Genomic DNA, 22,585 nt, shown 5'->3' with positions numbered 1-22,585 from the left:
TATAAACAGAATTGTGAAGTATAAACTCAGAATTAACAGATATAAACCTAGAATTTTGTGATATAAACTCAAAATTGTGAGATATAAATAGAATTGTGAAGTTTAAACTCAGAATTAAAAGATATAAACTTAGAATTTTGTGATATAAACTCAGAATTGTGTGATATAAACTTAGAATTGTGTGATATAAACTCAGAATTGTGGGATGTAAACAGAATTGTGAAGTATGAACTCAGAATTAACTGATATAAACTTAGAATTGTGTGATATAAACCCAGAACTGTCAAATATAAATTCAGCATTGCAAGATATGAAGAGAATTGCAAGATAAAAAGACAATTGTGAAGTATGAACTCAGAATTAACAGATATAAACTTAGAATTTTGTGATATAAACCCAGAACTGTCAAATATAAATTCAGCATTGCAAGATATGAACAGAATTGCAAGATATAAACAGAATTGATAAGTATAAATTCAGAATTGTTGGATATAAACTTAAAATTTTGTGATATAAACCCAGAACTGTCAAATACAAATTCAGCATTGCAAGATATGAACAGAATTGCAAGATATAAAGAGAATTGTAAAGTATAAACTCAGAATTGTGGGATATAAACAGAATTGTGAAGTATAAACTCAGAATTAACAGATATAAACCTAGAATTGTGTGATATAAACTCAGAATTGTGGGATATAAACAGAATTGTGAAGTATAAACTCAGAATTAACAGATATAAACTTAGAATTTTGTGATATAAACTCAAAATTGTGAGATATAAATAGAATATTGAAGTATAAACTCAGAATTAAAAGATATAAACTTAGAATTTCGTGATATAAACTCAGAATTGTGGGATATAAACTTAGAATTGTGTGATATAAACTCAGAATTGTGGGATGTAAACAGAATTGTGAAGTATGAACTCAGAATTAACTGATATAAACTTAGAATTGTGTGATATAAACCCAGAACTGTCAAATATAAATTCAGCATTGCAAGATATGAAGAGAATTGCAAGATAAAAAGAGAATTGTGAAGTATGAACTCAGAATTAACAGATATAAACTTAGAATTTTGTGATATAAACTCAGAATTTTGAGATATAAATTCAGCATTGCAAGATATGAAGAGAATTGCAAGATAAAAAGAGAATTGTGAAGTATGAACTCAGAATTAACAGATATAAACTTAGAATTTTGTGATATAAACTCAGAACTGTCAAATACAAATTCAGCTTTGCAAGATATGAACAGAATTGTAAGATATAAAGAGAATTGTAAAGTATAAACTCAGAATTGTGGGATATAAACAGAATTGTGAAGTATAAACTCAGAATTAACAGATATAAACCTAGAATTGTGTGATATAAACTCAGAATTGTGGGATATAAATAGAATTGTGAAGTATAAACTCAGAATTAACAGATATAAACTTAGAATTTTGTGATATAAACTCAGAATTGTGAGATATAAATAGAATTGTGAAGTATAAACTCAGAATTAAAAGATATAAACTTAGAATTTTGTGATATAAACTCAGAATTGTGGGATATAAACTTAGAATTGTGTGATATAAACTCAGAATTGTGGGATGTAAACAGAATTGTGAAGTATGAACTCAGAATTAACTGATATAAACTTAGAATTGTGTGATATAAACCCAGAACTGTCAAATATAAATTCAGCATTGCAAGATATGAAGAGAATTGCAAGATAAAAAGAGAATTGTGAAGTATGAACTCAGAATTAACAGATATAAACTTAGAATTTTGTGATATAAACTCAGAATTTTGAGATATAAATTCAGCTTTGCAAGATATGAACAGAATTGCAAAATATAAACAGAATTGATAAGTATAAATTCAGAATTGTGGGATATAAACCCAGAACTGTCAAATACAAATTCAGCATTGCAAGATATGAACAGAATTGCAAGATAAAAAGAGAATTGTAAAGTATAAACTCAGAATTAAAAGACATAAACTTAGAATTTTGTGATATAAACTCAGAATTGTGGGATATAAACAGAATTGTAAAGTATAAACTCAGAATTAAAAGACATAAACTGAGAATTTTGTGATATAAACTCAAAATTGTGAGATAGAAACAGAATTATGAAGTATAAACTCAGAATTAAAAGATATAAACTTAGAACTGTGAAATATAAATTCAGCATTGCAAGATATGAACAGAATTGCAAGATATAAATAGAATTGTAAAGTTTAAACTCAGAATTAAAAGATATAAACTTAGAATTGTGTGATATAAACTCAGAATTGTGGGATATAAACAGAATTGTGAAGTATGAACTCAGAATTAACAGATATAAACTTAGAATTGTGTGATATAAACCCAGAACTGTCAAATATAAATTCAGCATGGCAAGACATGAAGAGTGTACTGTTCTCGTCGCATGTATGAATGCAATTCAACAGTCAGCCAAACTCCACCCATAAAGTATCGAAGAGTCAGGATTCATCTTAGTTTCTCGTTTAATAAGATGCCAGCGAGGTGTCTCAGAACAAAGAGAATTGCAAGATAAAAAGCGAATTGTGAAGTATCAACTCAGAATTAACAGATATGAACTTAGAATTTTGTGATATAAACTCAGAACTGTCAAATATAAATTCAGCATTGCAAGATATGAACAGAATTGCAAGATATAAAGAGAATTGTAAATTATAAACTCAGAATTAAAAGATATAAACTTAGAATTTTGTGATATAAACTCAGAATTGTGGGATATAAACTTAGAATTGTGTGATATAAACTCAGAATTGTGGGATGTAAACAGAATTGTCAAGTATGAACTCAAAATTAACTGATATAAACTTAGAATTGTGTGATATAAACCCAGAACTGTCAAATATAAATTCAGCATTGCAAGATATGAAGAGAATTGCAAGATAAAAAGAGAATTGTGAAGTATGAACTCAGAATTAACAGATATAAACTTAGAATTTTGTGATATAAACTCAGAATTTTGAGATATAAATTCAGCTTTGCAAAATATAAACAGAATTGATAAGTATAAATTCAGAATTGTGGGATATTAACCCAGAACTGTCAAATACAAATTCAGCATTGCAAGATATGAACAGAATTGCAAGATAAAAAGAGAATTGTAAAGTATAAACTCAGAATTAAAAGACATAAACTTAGAATTTTGTGATATAAACTCAGAATTGTGGGATATAAACAGAATTGTAAAGTATAAACTCAGAATTAAAAGACATAAACTTAGAATTTTGTGATATAAACTCAAAATTGTGAGATAGAAACAGAATTATGAAGTATAAACTCAGAATTAAAAGATATAAACTTAGAACTGTCAAATATAAATTCAGCATTGCAAGATATGAACAGAATTGCAAGATATAAACAGAATTGTAAAGTATAAACTCAGAATTAAAAGATATAAACTTAGAATTGTGTGATATAAACTCAGAATTGTGGGATATAAACAGAATTGTGAAGTATGAACTCAGAATTAACAGATATGAACTTAGAATTTTGTGATATAAACTCAGAACTGTCAAATATAAATTCAGCATTGCAAGATATGAACAGAATTGCAAGATATAAAGAGAATTGTAAATTATAAACTCAGAATTAAAAGATATAAACTTAGAATTTTGTGATATAAACTCAGAATTGTGGGATATAAACTTAGAATTGTGTGATATAAACTCAGAATTTTGAGATATAAATTCAGCTTGGCAAGATATGAACAGAATTGCAAGATATAAACAGAATTGTGAAGTATAAACTCAGAAATGTGGGATATAAACTTAGAATTTTGCGATATAAACTCAAAATTGTGGGATATAAACAGAATTGTAAAGTATGAATTATGAAGTATGTAGTATGAACTCAGAATTAACAGATATAAATTTAGAATTGTGTGATATAAACCCAGAACTGTCAAATATAAATTCAGCATTGCAAGATATGAACAGAATTGCAAGATATAAAGAGAATTGTAAATTATAAACTCAGAATTAAAAGATATAAACTTAGAATTTTGTGATATAAACTCAGAATTGTGGGATATAAACTTAGAATTGTGTGATATAAACTCAGAATTGTGGGATGTAAACAGAATTGTGAAGTATGAACTCAAAATTAACTGATATAAACTTAGAATTGTGTGATATAAACCCAGAACTGTCAAACATAAATTCAGCATTGCAAGATATGAAGAGAATGAAGAGATATTTTATATCTTGCAATTCTGTTCATATCTTGCAAAGCTGAATTTATATCTCAAAATTCTGAGTTTATATCACAAAATTCTAAGTTTATATCTGTTAATTCTGAGTTCATACTTCACAATTCTCTTTTTATCTTGCAATTGTGTGATATAAACTTCACAATTCTCTTTTTATCTTGCAATTGCAAGATAAAAAGAGAATTGTGAAGTATGAACTCAGAATTAACAGATATAAACTTAGAATTTTGTGATATAAACTCAGAATTTTGAGATATAAATTCAGCTTTGCAAGATATGAACAGAATTGCAAGATATAAACAGAATTGATAAGTATAAATTCAGAATTGTGGGATATAAACCCAGAACTGTCAAATACAAATTCAGCTTTGCAAGATATGAACAGAATTGCAAGATATAAACAGAATTGTGAAGTATAAACTCAGAATTAACAGATATAAACTTAGAATTTTGTGATATAAACTCAGAATTTTGAGATATGAATTCAGCTTTGCAAGATATGAACAGAATTGCAAGATATAAACAGAATTATGAAGTATAAACTCAGAATTAAAAGATATAAACTTAGAATTGTGTGATATAAACTCAGAATTTTGAGATATGAATGCAGCTTTGCAAGATATGAACAGAATTGCAAGATATAAACAGAATTGTGAAGTATAAACTCAGAATTAAAAGATATGAACTTAGAATTTTGTGATATAAACTCAGAATTGTGGGATATAAACTTAGAATTTTGTGATAAAAACTCAGAATACTGGGATATAAACTCAGAATTTTGAGATATAAATTCAGCTTTGCAAGATATGAACAGAATTGCAAGATATAAACAGAATTGTGAAGTATAAACTCAGAATTAAAAGATATAAACTTAGAATTGTGTGATATAAACTCAGAATTTTGAGATATGAATGCAGCTTTGCAAGATATGAACAGAATTGCAAGATATAAACAGAATTGTGAAGTATAAACTCAGAATTAACAGATATAAACTTAGAATTTTGTGATATAAACTCAGAATTTTGAGATATGAATTCAGCTTTGCAAGATATGAACAGAATTGCAAGATATAAACAGAATTATGAAGTATAAACTCAGAATTAAAAGATATAAACTTAGAATTGTGTGATATAAACTCAGAATTGTGGGATATAAACTTAGAATTTTGTGATAAAAACTCAGAATACTGGGATATAAACTCAGAATTTTGAGATATAAATTCAGCTTTGCAAGATATGAACAGAATTGCAAGATATAAACAGAATTGTGAAGTATAAACTCAGAAATGTGTGATAAAAAAATCAAAATTGTGGGATATAAATTTAGAATTTTGTGATATAAATTCAAAATTGTGAGATATAAATAGAATTGTGTAATATAAACTCAGAATTCTTGGATATAAACTTAAATGAACGGATATAAACTTAGAATTGTGTGATATAAACTCAGAATTTTGAGATATAAATTCAGCTTGGCAAGATATGAACAGAATTGCAAGATATAAACAGAATTGTGAAGTATAAACTCAGAAATGTGGGATATAAACTTAGAATTTTGCGATATAAACTCAAAATTGTGGGATATAAACAGAATTGTAAAGTATGAATTATGAAGTATGTAGTATGAACTCAGAATTAACAGATATAAATTTAGAATTGTGTGATATAAACCCAGAACTGTCAAATATAAATTCAGCATTGCAAGATATGAACAGAATTGCAAGATATAAAGAGAATTGTAAATTATAAACTCAGAATTAAAAGATATAAACTTAGAATTTTGTGATATAAACTCAGAATTGTGGGATATAAACTTAGAATTGTGTGATATAAACTCAGAATTGTGGGATGTAAACAGAATTGTGAAGTATGAACTCAAAATTAACTGATATAAACTTAGAATTGTGTGATATAAACCCAGAACTGTCAAATATAAATTCAGCATTGCAAGATATGAAGAGAATGAAGAGATATTTTATATCTTGCAATTCTGTTCATATCTTGCAAAGCTGAATTTATATCTCAAAATTCTGAGTTTATATCACAAAATTCTAAGTTTATATCTGTTAATTCTGAGTTCATACTTCACAATTCTCTTTTTATCTTGCAATTGTGTGATATAAACTTCACAATTCTCTTTTTATCTTGCAATTGCAAGATAAAAAGAGAATTGTGAAGTATGAACTCAGAATTAACAGATATAAACTTAGAATTTTGTGATATAAACTCAGAATTTTGAGATATAAATTCAGCTTTGCAAGATATGAACAGAATTGCAAGATATAAACAGAATTGATAAGTATCAATCAGTACTCAGAATTAAAAGATATGAACTTAGAATTTTGTGATATAAACTCAGAATTGTGGGATATAAACTTAGAATTTTGTGATAAAAACTCAGAATACTGGGATATAAACTCAGAATTTTGAGATATAAATTCAGCTTGGCAAGATATGAACAGAATTGCAAGATATAAACAGAATTGTGAAGTATAAACTCAGAAATGTGTGATAAAAAAATCAAAATTGTGGGATATAAATTTAGAATTTTGTGATATAAATTCAAAATTGTGAGATATAAATAGAATTGTGTAATATAAACTCAGAATTCTTGGATATAAACTTAAAATTTAGTGATATAAACCCAGAACTGTCAAATATAAATTCAGCATTGCAAGATATGAACAGAATTGCAAGATATAAAGAGAATTGTAAAGTATAAACTCAGAATTGTGGGATATAAACAGAATTGTGAAGTATAAACTCAGAATTAACAGATATAAACCTAGAATTTTGTGATATAAACTCAAAATTGTGAGATATAAATAGAATTGTGAAGTATAAACTCAGAATTAAAAGATATAAACTTAGAATTTTGTGATATAAACTCAGAATTGTGTGATATAAACTTAGAATTGTGTGATATAAACTCAGAATTGTTGGATATAAACAGAATTGTGAAGTATAAACTCAGAATTGTGGGATGTAAACAGAATTGTGAAGTATGAACTCAGAATTAACTGATATAAACTTAGAATTGTGTGATATAAACCCAGAACTGTCAAATATAAATTCAGCATAGCAAGATATGAAGAGAATTGCAAGATAAAAAGAGAATTGTGAAGTATGAACTCAAAATTAACTGATATAAACTTAGAATTGTGTGATATAAACCCAGAACTGTCAAATATAAATTCAGCATTGCAAGATATGAAGAGAATTGCAAGATAAAAAGAGAATTGTGAAGTATGAACTCAGAATTAACAGATATAAACTTAGAATTTTGTGATATAAACTCAGAATTTTGAGATATAAATTCAGCTTTGCAAGATATGAACAGAATTGCAAGATATAAACAGAATTGATAAGTATAAATTCAGAATTGTGGGATATAAACCCAGAACTGTCAAATACAAATTCAGCATTGCAAGATATGAACAGAATTGCAAGATAAAAAGAGAATTGTAAAGTATAAACTCAGAATTAAAAGACATAAACTTAGAATTGTGTGATATAAACTCAGAATTGTGGGATGTAAACAGAATTGTGAAGTATGAACTCAGAATTAACTGATATAAACTTAGAATTGTGTGATATAAACCCAGAACTGTCAAATATAAATTCAGCATTGCAAGATATGAAGAGAATTGCAAGATAAAAAGAGAATTGTGAAGTATGAACTCAGAATTAACAGATATAAACTTAGAATTTTGTGATATAAACTCAGAATTTTGAGATATAAATTCAGCTTTGCAAGATATGAACAGAATTGCAAGATATAAACAGAATTGTGAAGTATAAACTCAGAATTAACAGATATAAACTTAGAATTTTGTGATATAAACTCAGAATTTTGAGATATGAATTCAGCTTTGCAAGATATGAACAGAATTGCAAGATATAAACAGAATTGTGAAGTATAAACTCAGAATTAAAAGATATAAACTTAGAATTGTGTGATATAAACTCAGAATTTTGAGATATGAATGCAGCTTTGCAAGATATGAACAGAATTGCAAGATATAAACAGAATTGTGAAGTATAAACTCAGAATTAACAGATATAAACTTAGAATTTTGTGATATAAACTCAGAATTTTGAGATATGAATTCAGCTTTGCAAGATATGAACAGAATTGCGAGATATAAACAGAATTATGAAGTATAAACTCAGAATTAAAAGATATAAACTTAGAATTGTGTGATATAAACTCAGAATTTTGAGATATGAATGCAGCTTTGCAAGATATGAACAGAATTGCAAGATATAAACAGAATTGTGAAGTATAAACTCAGAATTAAAAGATATGAACTTAGAATTTTGTGATATAAACTCAGAATTGTGGGATATAAACTTAGAATTTTGTGATAAAAACTCAGAATACTGGGATATAAACTCAGAATTTTGAGATATAAATTCAGCTTTGCAAGATATGAACAGAATTGCAAGATATAAACAGAATTGTGAAGTATAAACTCAGAATTGTGGGATGTAAACAGAATTGTGAAGTATGAACTCAGAATTAACTGATATAAACTTAGAATTGTGTGATATAAACCCAGAACTGTCAAATATAAATTCAGCATTGCAAGATATGAAGAGAATTGCAAGATAAAAAGAGAATTGTGAAGTATGAACTCAGAATTAACAGATATAAACTTAGAATTTTGTGATATAAACTCAGAATTTTGAGATATAAATTCAGCTTTGCAAGATATGAACAGAATTGCAAGATATAAACAGAATTGTGAAGTATAAACTCAGAATTAACAGATATAAACTTAGAATTTTGTGATATAAACTCAGAATTTTGAGATATGAATTCAGCTTTGCAAGATATGAACAGAATTGCAAGATATAAACAGAATTGTGAAGTATAAACTCAGAATTAAAAGATATAAACTCAAAATTGTGAGATATAAACAGAATTATGAAGTATAAACTCAGAATTAAAAGATATAAACTTAGAATTTTGTGATATAAACTCAGAATTTTGAGATATGAATTCAGCTTTGCAAGATATGAACAGAATTGCAAGATATAAACAGAATTGTGAAGTATAAACTCAGAATTAAAAGATATGAACTTAGAATTTTGTGATATAAACTCAGAATTGTGGGATATAAACTTAGAATTTTGTGATAAAAACTCAGAATACTGGGATATAAACTCAGAATTTTGAGATATAAATTCAGCTTTGCAAGATATGAACAGAATTGCAAGATATAAACAGAATTGTGAAGTATAAACTCAGAAATGTGTGATAAAAAAATCAAAATTGTGGGATATAAATTTAGAATTTTGTGATATAAATTCAAAATTGTGAGATATAAATAGAATTGTGTAATATAAACTCAGAATTCTTGGATATAAACTTAAAATTTTGTGATATAAACCCAGAACTGTCAAATATAAATTCAGCATTGCAAGATATGAACAGAATTGCAAGATATAAAGAGAATTGTAAAGTATAAACTCAGAATTGTGGGATATAAACAGAATTGTGAAGTATAAACTCAGAATTAACAGATATAAACCTAGAATTTTGTGATATAAACTCAAAATTGTGAGATATAAATAGAATTGTGAAGTTTAAACTCAGAATTAAAAGATATAAACTTAGAATTTTGTGATATAAACTCAGAATTGTGGGATATAAACTTAGAATTGTGTGATATAAACTCAGAATTGTGGGATGTAAACAGAATTGTCAAGTATGAACTCAAAATTAACTGATATAAACTTAGAATTGTGTGATATAAACCCAGAACTGTCAAATATAAATTCAGCATTGCAAGATATGAAGAGAATTGCAAGATAAAAAGAGAATTGTGAAGTATGAACTCAGAATTAACAGATATAAACTTAGAATTTTGTGATATAAACTCAGAATTTTGAGATATAAATTCAGCTTTGCAAAATATAAACAGAATTGATAAGTATAAATTCAGAATTGTGGGATATTAACCCAGAACTGTCAAATACAAATTCAGCATTGCAAGATATGAACAGAATTGCAAGATAAAAAGAGAATTGTAAAGTATAAACTCAGAATTAAAAGACATAAACTTAGAATTTTGTGATATAAACTCAGAATTGTGGGATATAAACAGAATTGTAAAGTATAAACTCAGAATTAAAAGACATAAACTTAGAATTTTGTGATATAAACTCAAAATTGTGAGATAGAAACAGAATTATGAAGTATAAACTCAGAATTAAAAGATATAAACTTAGAACTGTCAAATATAAATTCAGCATTGCAAGATATGAACAGAATTGCAAGATATAAATAGAATTGTAAAGTATAAACTCAGAATTAAAAGATATAAACTTAGAATTGTGTGATATAAACTCAGAATTGTGGGATATAAACAGAATTGTGAAGTATGAACTCAGAATTAACAGATATGAACTTAGAATTTTGTGATATAAACTCAGAACTGTCAAATATAAATTCAGCATTGCAAGATATGAACAGAATTGCAAGATATAAAGAGAATTGTAAATTATAAACTCAGAATTAAAAGATATAAACTTAGAATTTTGTGATATAAACTCAGAATTGTGGGATATAAACTTAGAATTGTGTGATATAAACTCAGAATTTTGAGATATAAATTCAGCTTTGCAAGATATGAACAGAATTGCAAGATATAAACAGAATTGATAAGTATAAATTCAGAATTGTGGGATATAAACCCAGAACTGTCAAATACAAATTCAGCTTTGCAAGATATGAACAGAATTGCAAGATATAAACAGAATTGTGAAGTATAAACTCAGAATTAACAGATATAAACTTAGAATTTTGTGATATAAACTCAGAATTTTGAGATATGAATTCAGCTTTGCAAGATATGAACAGAATTGCAAGATATAAACAGAATTATGAAGTATAAACTCAGAATTAAAAGATATAAACTTAGAATTGTGTGATATAAACTCAGAATTTTGAGATATGAATGCAGCTTTGCAAGATATGAACAGAATTGCAAGATATAAACAGAATTGTGAAGTATAAACTCAGAATTAAAAGATATGAACTTAGAATTTTGTGATATAAACTCAGAATTGTGGGATATAAACTTAGAATTTTGTGATAAAAACTCAGAATACTGGGATATAAACTCAGAATTTTGAGATATAAATTCAGCTTTGCAAGATATGAACAGAATTGCAAGATATAAACAGAATTGTGAAGTATAAACTCAGAATTAAAAGATATAAACTTAGAATTGTGTGATATAAACTCAGAATTTTGAGATATGAATGCAGCTTTGCAAGATATGAACAGAATTGCAAGATATAAACAGAATTGTGAAGTATAAACTCAGAATTAACAGATATAAACTTAGAATTTTGTGATATAAACTCAGAATTTTGAGATATGAATTCAGCTTTGCAAGATATGAACAGAATTGCAAGATATAAACAGAATTATGAAGTATAAACTCAGAATTAAAAGATATAAACTTAGAATTGTGTGATATAAACTCAGAATTGTGGGATATAAACTTAGAATTTTGTGATAAAAACTCAGAATACTGGGATATAAACTCAGAATTTTGAGATATAAATTCAGCTTTGCAAGATATGAACAGAATTGCAAGATATAAACAGAATTGTGAAGTATAAACTCAGAAATGTGTGATAAAAAAATCAAAATTGTGGGATATAAATTTAGAATTTTGTGATATAAATTCAAAATTGTGAGATATAAATAGAATTGTGTAATATAAACTCAGAATTCTTGGATATAAACTTAAATGAACGGATATAAACTTAGAATTGTGTGATATAAACTCAGAATTTTGAGATATAAATTCAGCTTGGCAAGATATGAACAGAATTGCAAGATATAAACAGAATTGTGAAGTATAAACTCAGAAATGTGGGATATAAACTTAGAATTTTGCGATATAAACTCAAAATTGTGGGATATAAACAGAATTGTAAAGTATGAATTATGAAGTATGTAGTATGAACTCAGAATTAACAGATATAAATTTAGAATTGTGTGATATAAACCCAGAACTGTCAAATATAAATTCAGCATTGCAAGATATGAACAGAATTGCAAGATATAAAGAGAATTGTAAATTATAAACTCAGAATTTATATCACTTTGTGATATAAACTCAGAATTGTGGGATATAAACTTAGAATTGTGTGATATAAACTCAGAATTTTGAGATATAAATTCAGCTTGGCAAGATATGAACAGAATTGCAAGATATAAACAGAATTGTGAAGTATAAACTCAGAAATGTGGGATATAAACTTAGAATTTTGCGATATAAACTCAAAATTGTGGGATATAAACAGAATTGTAAAGTATGAATTATGAAGTATGTAGTATGAACTCAGAATTAACAGATATAAATTTAGAATTGTGTGATATAAACCCAGAACTGTCAAATATAAATTCAGCATTGCAAGATATGAACAGAATTGCAAGATATAAAGAGAATTGTAAATTATAAACTCAGAATTAAAAGATATAAACTTAGAATTTTGTGATATAAACTCAGAATTGTGGGATATAAACTTAGAATTGTGTGATATAAACTCAGAATTGTGGGATGTAAACAGAATTGTGAAGTATGAACTCAAAATTAACTGATATAAACTTAGAATTGTGTGATATAAACCCAGAACTGTCAAATATAAATTCAGCATTGCAAGATATGAAGAGAATGAAGAGATATTTTATATCTTGCAATTCTGTTCATATCTTGCAAAGCTGAATTTATATCTCAAAATTCTGAGTTTATATCACAAAATTCTAAGTTTATATCTGTTAATTCTGAGTTCATACTTCACAATTCTCTTTTTATCTTGCAATTGTGTGATATAAACTTCACAATTCTCTTTTTATCTTGCAATTGCAAGATAAAAAGAGAATTGTGAAGTATGAACTCAGAATTAACAGATATAAACTTAGAATTTTGTGATATAAACTCAGAATTTTGAGATATAAATTCAGCTTTGCAAGATATGAACAGAATTGCAAGATATAAACAGAATTGATAAGTATCAATCAGTACTCAGAATTAAAAGATATGAACTTAGAATTTTGTGATATAAACTCAGAATTGTGGGATATAAACTTAGAATTTTGTGATAAAAACTCAGAATACTGGGATATAAACTCAGAATTTTGAGATATAAATTCAGCTTGGCAAGATATGAACAGAATTGCAAGATATAAACAGAATTGTGAAGTATAAACTCAGAAATGTGTGATAAAAAAATCAAAATTGTGGGATATAAATTTAGAATTTTGTGATATAAATTCAAAATTGTGAGATATAAATAGAATTGTGTAATATAAACTCAGAATTCTTGGATATAAACTTAAAATTTAGTGATATAAACCCAGAACTGTCAAATATAAATTCAGCATTGCAAGATATGAACAGAATTGCAAGATATAAAGAGAATTGTAAAGTATAAACTCAGAATTGTGGGATATAAACAGAATTGTGAAGTATAAACTCAGAATTAACAGATATAAACCTAGAATTTTGTGATATAAACTCAAAATTGTGAGATATAAATAGAATTGTGAAGTATAAACTCAGAATTAAAAGATATAAACTTAGAATTTTGTGATATAAACTCAGAATTGTGTGATATAAACTTAGAATTGTGTGATATAAACTCAGAATTGTTGGATATAAACAGAATTGTGAAGTATAAACTCAGAATTGTGGGATATAAACAGAATTGTGAAGTATGAACTCAGAATTAACTGATATAAACTTAGAATTGTGTGATATAAACCCAGAACTGTCAAATATAAATTCAGCATAGCAAGATATGAAGAGAATTGCAAGATAAAAAGAGAATTGTGAAGTATGAACTCAAAATTAACTGATATAAACTTAGAATTGTGTGATATAAACCCAGAACTGTCAAATATAAATTCAGCATTGCAAGATATGAAGAGAATTGCAAGATAAAAAGAGAATTGTGAAGTATGAACTCAGAATTAACAGATATAAACTTAGAATTTTGTGATATAAACTCAGAATTTTGAGATATAAATTCAGCTTTGCAAGATATGAACAGAATTGCAAGATATAAACAGAATTGATAAGTATAAATTCAGAATTGTGGGATATAAACCCAGAACTGTCAAATACAAATTCAGCATTGCAAGATATGAACAGAATTGCAAGATAAAAAGAGAATTGTAAAGTATAAACTCAGAATTAAAAGACATAAACTTAGAATTGTGTGATATAAACTCAGAATTGTGGGATGTAAACAGAATTGTGAAGTATGAACTCAGAATTAACTGATATAAACTTAGAATTGTGTGATATAAACCCAGAACTGTCAAATATAAATTCAGCATTGCAAGATATGAAGAGAATTGCAAGATAAAAAGAGAATTGTGAAGTATAAACTCAGAATTAACAGATATAAACTTAGAATTTTGTGATATAAACTCAGAATTTTGAGATATGAATTCAGCTTTGCAAGATATGAACAGAATTGCAAGATATAAACAGAATTGTGAAGTATAAACTCAGAATTAAAAGATATGAACTTAGAATTTTGTGATATAAACTCAGAATTGTGGGATATAAACTTAGAATTTTGTGATAAAAACTCAGAATACTGGGATATAAACTCAGAATTTTGAGATATAAATTCAGCTTTGCAAGATATGAACAGAATTGCAAGATATAAACAGAATTGTGAAGTATAAACTCAGAAATGTGTGATAAAAAAATCAAAATTGTGGGATATAAATTTAGAATTTTGTGATATAAATTCAAAATTGTGAGATATAAATAGAATTGTGTAATATAAACTCAGAATTCTTGGATATAAACTTAAAATTTTGTGATATAAACCCAGAACTGTCAAATATAAATTCAGCATTGCAAGATATGAACAGAATTGCAAGATATAAAGAGAATTGTAAAGTATAAACTCAGAATTGTGGGATATAAACAGAATTGTGAAGTATAAACTCAGAATTAACAGATATAAACCTAGAATTTTGTGATATAAACTCAAAATTGTGAGATATAAATAGAATTGTGAAGTTTAAACTCAGAATTAAAAGATATAAACTTAGAATTTTGTGATATAAACTCAGAATTGTGTGATATAAACTTAGAATTGTGTGATATAAACTCAGAATTGTGGGATGTAAACAGAATTGTGAAGTATGAACTCAGAATTAACTGATATAAACTTAGAATTGTGTGATATAAACCCAGAACTGTCAAATATAAATTCAGCATTGCAAGATATGAAGAGAATTGCAAGATAAAAAGACAATTGTGAAGTATGAACTCAGAATTAACAGATATAAACTTAGAATTTTGTGATATAAACCCAGAACTGTCAAATATAAATTCAGCATTGCAAGATATGAACAGAATTGCAAGATATAAACAGAATTGATAAGTATAAATTCAGAATTGTTGGATATAAACTTAAAATTTTGTGATATAAACCCAGAACTGTCAAATACAAATTCAGCATTGCAAGATATGAACAGAATTGCAAGATATAAAGAGAATTGTAAAGTATAAACTCAGAATTGTGGGATATAAACAGAATTGTGAAGTATAAACTCAGAATTAACAGATATAAACCTAGAATTGTGTGATATAAACTCAGAATTGTGGGATATAAACAGAATTGTGAAGTATAAACTCAGAATTAACAGATATAAACTTAGAATTTTGTGATATAAACTCAAAATTGTGAGATATAAATAGAATATTGAAGTATAAACTCAGAATTAAAAGATATAAACTTAGAATTTCGTGATATAAACTCAGAATTGTGGGATATAAACTTAGAATTGTGTGATATAAACTCAGAATTGTGGGATGTAAACAGAATTGTGAAGTATGAACTCAGAATTAACTGATATAAACTTAGAATTGTGTGATATAAACCCAGAACTGTCAAATATAAATTCAGCATTGCAAGATATGAAGAGAATTGCAAGATAAAAAGAGAATTGTGAAGTATGAACTCAGAATTAACAGATATAAACTTAGAATTTTGTGATATAAACTCAGAATTTTGAGATATAAATTCAGCATTGCAAGATATGAAGAGAATTGCAAGATAAAAAGAGAATTGTGAAGTATGAACTCAGAATTAACAGATATAAACTTAGAATTTTGTGATATAAACTCAGAACTGTCAAATACAAATTCAGCTTTGCAAGATATGAACAGAATTGTAAGATATAAAGAGAATTGTAAAGTATAAACTCAGAATTGTGGGATATAAACAGAATTGTGAAGTATAAACTCAGAATTAACAGATATAAACCTAGAATTGTGTGATATAAACTCAGAATTGTGGGATATAAATAGAATTGTGAAGTATAAACTCAGAATTAACAGATATAAACTTAGAATTTTGTGATATAAACTCAGAATTGTGAGATATAAATAGAATTGTGAAGTATAAACTCAGAATTAAAAGATATAAACTTAGAATTTTGTGATATAAACTCAGAATTGTGGGATATAAACTTAGAATTGTGTGATATAAACTCAGAATTGTGGGATGTAAACAGAATTGTGAAGTATGAACTCAGAATTAACTGATATAAACTTAGAATTGTGTGATATAAACCCAGAACTGTCAAATATAAATTCAGCATTGCAAGATATGAAGAGAATTGCAAGATAAAAAGAGAATTGTGAAGTATGAACTCAGAATTAACAGATATAAACTTAGAATTTTGTGATATAAACTCAGAATTTTGAGATATAAATTCAGCTTTGCAAGATATGAACAGAATTGCAAAATATAAACAGAATTGATAAGTATAAATTCAGAATTGTGGGATATAAACCCAGAACTGTCAAATACAAATTCAGCATTGCAAGATATGAACAGAATTGCAAGATAAAAAGAGAATTGTAAAGTATAAACTCAGAATTAAAAGACATAAACTTAGAATTTTGTGATATAAACTCAGAATTGTGGGATATAAACAGAATTGTAAAGTATAAACTCAGAATTAAAAGACATAAACTGAGAATTTTGTGATATAAACTCAAAATTGTGAGATAGAAACAGAATTATGAAGTATAAACTCAGAATTAAAAGATATAAACTTAGAACTGTGAAATATAAATTCAGCATTGCAAGATATGAACAGAATTGCAAGATATAAATAGAATTGTAAAGTTTAAACTCAGAATTAAAAGATATAAACTTAGAATTGTGTGATATAAACTCAGAATTGTGGGATATAAACAGAATTGTGAAGTATGAACTCAGAATTAACAGATATAAACTTAGAATTGTGTGATATAAACCCAGAACTGTCAAATATAAATTCAGCATGGCAAGACATGAAGAGTGTACTGTTCTCGTCGCATGTATGAATGCAATTCAACAGTCAGCCAAACTCCACCCATAAAGTATCGAAGAGTCAGGATTCATCTTAGTTTCTCGTTTAATAAGATGCCAGCGAGGTGTCTCAGAACAAAGAGAATTGCAAGATAAAAAGCGAATTGTGAAGTATCAACTCAGAATTAACAGATATGAACTTAGAATTTTGTGATATAAACTCAGAACTGTCAAATATAAATTCAGCATTGCAAGATATGAACAGAATTGCAAGATATAAAGAGAATTGTAAATTATAAACTCAGAATTAAAAGATATAAACTTAGAATTTTGTGATATAAACTCAGAATTGTGGGATATAAACTTAGAATTGTGTGATATAAACTCAGAATTGTGGGATGTAAACAGAATTGTCAAGTATGAACTCAAAATTAACTGATATAAACTTAGAATTGTGTGATATAAACCCAGAACTGTCAAATATAAATTCAGCATTGCAAGATATGAAGAGAATTGCAAGATAAAAAGAGAATTGTGAAGTATGAACTCAGAATTAACAGATATAAACTTAGAATTTTGTGATATAAACTCAGAATTTTGAGATATAAATTCAGCTTTGCAAAATATAAACAGAATTGATAAGTATAAATTCAGAATTGTGGGATATTAACCCAGAACTGTCAAATACAAATTCAGCATTGCAAGATATGAACAGAATTGCAAGATAAAAAGAGAATTGTAAAGTATAAACTCAGAATTAAAAGACATAAACTTAGAATTTTGTGATATAAACTCAGAATTGTGGGATATAAACAGAATTGTAAAGTATAAACTCAGAATTAAAAGACATAAACTTAGAATTTTGTGATATAAACTCAAAATTGTGAGATAGAAACAGAATTATGAAGTATAAACTCAGAATTAAAAGATATAAACTTAGAACTGTCAAATATAAATTCAGCATTGCAAGATATGAACAGAATTGCAAGATATAAATAGAATTGTAAAGTATAAACTCAGAATTAAAAGATATAAACTTAGAATTGTGTGATATAAACTCAGAATTGTGGGATATAAACAGAATTGTGAAGTATGAACTCAGAATTAACAGATATGAACTTAGAATTTTGTGATATAAACTCAGAACTGTCAAATATAAATTCAGCATTGCAAGATATGAACAGAATTGCAAGATATAAAGAGAATTGTAAATTATAAACTCAGAATTAAAAGATATAAACTTAGAATTTTGTGATATAAACTCAGAATTGTGGGATATAAACTTAGAATTGTGTGATATAAACTCAGAATTTTGAGATATAAATTCAGCTTGGCAAGATATGAACAGAATTGCAAGATATAAACAGAATTGTGAAGTATAAACTCAGAAATGTGGGATATAAACTTAGAATTTTGCGATATAAACTCAAAATTGTGGGATATAAACAGAATTGTAAAGTATGAATTATGAAGTATGTAGTATGAACTCAGAATTAACAGATATAAATTTAGAATTGTGTGATATAAACCCAGAACTGTCAAATATAAATTCAGCATTGCAAGATATGAACAGAATTGCAAGATATAAAGAGAATTGTAAATTATAAACTCAGAATTAAAAGATATAAACTTAGAATTTTGTGATATAAACTCAGAATTGTGGGATATAAACTTAGAATTGTGTGATATAAACTCAGAATTGTGGGATGTAAACAGAATTGTGAAGTATGAACTCAAAATTAACTGATATAAACTTAGAATTGTGTGATATAAACCCAGAACTGTCAAACATAAATTCAGCATTGCAAGATATGAAGAGAATGAAGAGATATTTTATATCTTGCAATTCTGTTCATATCTTGCAAAGCTGAATTTATATCTCAAAATTCTGAGTTTATATCACAAAATTCTAAGTTTATATCTGTTAATTCTGAGTTCATACTTCACAATTCTCTTTTTATCTTGCAATTGTGTGATATAAACTTCACAATTCTCTTTTTATCTTGCAATTGCAAGATAAAAAGAGAATTGTGAAGTATGAACTCAGAATTAACAGATATAAACTTAGAATTTTGTGATATAAACTCAGAATTTTGAGATATAAATTCAGCTTTGCAAGATATGAACAGAATTGCAAGATATAAACAGAATTGATAAGTATAAATTCAGAATTGTGGGATATAAACCCAGAACTGTCAAATACAAATTCAGCTTTGCAAGATATGAACAGAATTGCAAGATATAAACAGAATTGTGAAGTATAAACTCAGAATTAACAGATATAAACTTAGAATTTTGTGATATAAACTCAGAATTTTGAGATATGAATTCAGCTTTGCAAGATATGAACAGAATTGCAAGATATAAACAGAATTATGAAGTATAAACTCAGAATTAAAAGATATAAACTTAGAATTGTGTGATATAAACTCAGAATTTTGAGATATGAATGCAGCTTTGCAAGATATGAACAGAATTGCAAGATATAAACAGAATTGTGAAGTATAAACTCAGAATTAAAAGATATGAACTTAGAATTTTGTGATATAAACTCAGAATTGTGGGATATAAACTTAGAATTTTGTGATAAAAACTCAGAATACTGGGATATAAACTCAGAATTTTGAGATATAAATTCAGCTTTGCAAGATATGAACAGAATTGCAAGATATAAACAGAATTGTGAAGTATAAACTCAGAATTAAAAGATATAAACTTAGAATTGTGTGATATAAACTCAGAATTTTGAGATATGAATGCAGCTTTGCAAGATATGAACAGAATTGCAAGATATAAACAGAATTGTGAAGTATAAACTCAGAATTAACAGATATAAACTTAGAATTTTGTGATATAAACTCAGAATTTTGAGATATGAATTCAGCTTTGCAAGATATGAACAGAATTGCAAGATATAAACAGAATTATGAAGTATAAACTCAGAATTAAAAGATATAAACTTAGAATTGTGTGATATAAACTCAGAATTGTGGGATATAAACTTAGAATTTTGTGATAAAAACTCAGAATACTGGGATATAAACTCAGAATTTTGAGATATAAATTCAGCTTTGCAAGATATGAACAGAATTGCAAGATATAAACAGAATTGTGAAGTATAAACTCAGAAATGTGTGATAAAAAAATCAAAATTGTGGGATATAAATTTAGAATTTTGTGATATAAATTCAAAATTGTGAGATATAAATAGAATTGTGTAATATAAACTCAGAATTCTTGGATATAAACTTAAATGAACGGATATAAACTTAGAATTGTGTGATATAAACTCAGAATTTTGAGATATAAATTCAGCTTGGCAAGATATGAACAGAATTGCAAGATATAAACAGAATTGTGAAGTATAAACTCAGAAATGTGGGATATAAACTTAGAATTTTGCGATATAAACTCAAAATTGTGGGATATAAACAGAATTGTAAAGTATGAATTATGAAGTATGTAGTATGAACTCAGAATTAACAGATATAAATTTAGAATTGTGTGATATAAACCCAGAACTGTCAAATATAAATTCAGCATTGCAAGATATGAACAGAATTGCAAGATATAAAGAGAATTGTAAATTATAAACTCAGAATTTATATCACTTTGTGATATAAACTCAGAATTGTGGGATATAAACTTAGAATTGTGTGATATAAACTCAGAATTTTGAGATATAAATTCAGCTTGGCAAGATATGAACAGAATTGCAAGATATAAACAGAATTGTGAAGTATAAACTCAGAAATGTGGGATATAAACTTAGAATTTTGCGATATAAACTCAAAATTGTGGGATATAAACAGAATTGTAAAGTATGAATTATGAAGTATGTAGTATGAACTCAGAATTAACAGATATAAATTTAGAATTGTGTGATATAAACCCAGAACTGTCAAATATAAATTCAGCATTGCAAGATATGAACAGAATTGCAAGATATAAAGAGAATTGTAAATTATAAACTCAGAATTAAAAGATATAAACTTAGAATTTTGTGATATAAACTCAGAATTGTGGGATATAAACTTAGAATTGTGTGATATAAACTCAGAATTGTGGGATGTAAACAGAATTGTGAAGTATGAACTCAAAATTAACTGATATAAACTTAGAATTGTGTGATATAAACCCAGAACTGTCAAATATAAATTCAGCATTGCAAGATATGAAGAGAATGAAGAGATATTTTATATCTTGCAATTCTGTTCATATCTTGCAAAGCTGAATTTATATCTCAAAATTCTGAGTTTATATCACAAAATTCTAAGTTTATATCTGTTAATTCTGAGTTCATACTTCACAATTCTCTTTTTATCTTGCAATTGTGTGATATAAACTTCACAATTCTCTTTTTATCTTGCAATTGCAAGATAAAAAGAGAATTGTGAAGTATGAACTCAGAATTAACAGATATAAACTTAGAATTTTGTGATATAAACTCAGAATTTTGAGATATAAATTCAGCTTTGCAAGATATGAACAGAATTGCAAGATATAAACAGAATTGATAAGTATCAATCAGTACTCAGAATTAAAAGATATGAACTTAGAATTTTGTGATATAAACTCAGAATTGTGGGATATAAACTTAGAATTTTGTGATAAAAACTCAGAATACTGGGATATAAACTCAGAATTTTGAGATATAAATTCAGCTTGGCAAGATATGAACAGAATTGCAAGATATAAACAGAATTGTGAAGTATAAACTCAGAAATGTGTGATAAAAAAATCAAAATTGTGGGATATAAATTTAGAATTTTGTGATATAAATTCAAAATTGTGAGATATAAATAGAATTGTGTAATATAAACTCAGAATTCTTGGATATAAACTTAAAATTTAGTGATATAAACCCAGAACTGTCAAATATAAATTCAGCATTGCAAGATATGAACAGAATTGCAAGATATAAAGAGAATTGTAAAGTATAAACTCAGAATTGTGGGATATAAACAGAATTGTGAAGTATAAACTCAGAATTAACAGAT

Source organism: Garra rufa, chromosome 22, assembly GCF_049309525.1.
Source record: "Garra rufa chromosome 22, GarRuf1.0, whole genome shotgun sequence".
Taxonomy (NCBI): Eukaryota; Metazoa; Chordata; class Actinopteri; order Cypriniformes; family Cyprinidae; genus Garra; species Garra rufa.
Note: the sequence above shows the minus strand (reverse complement) of the source record.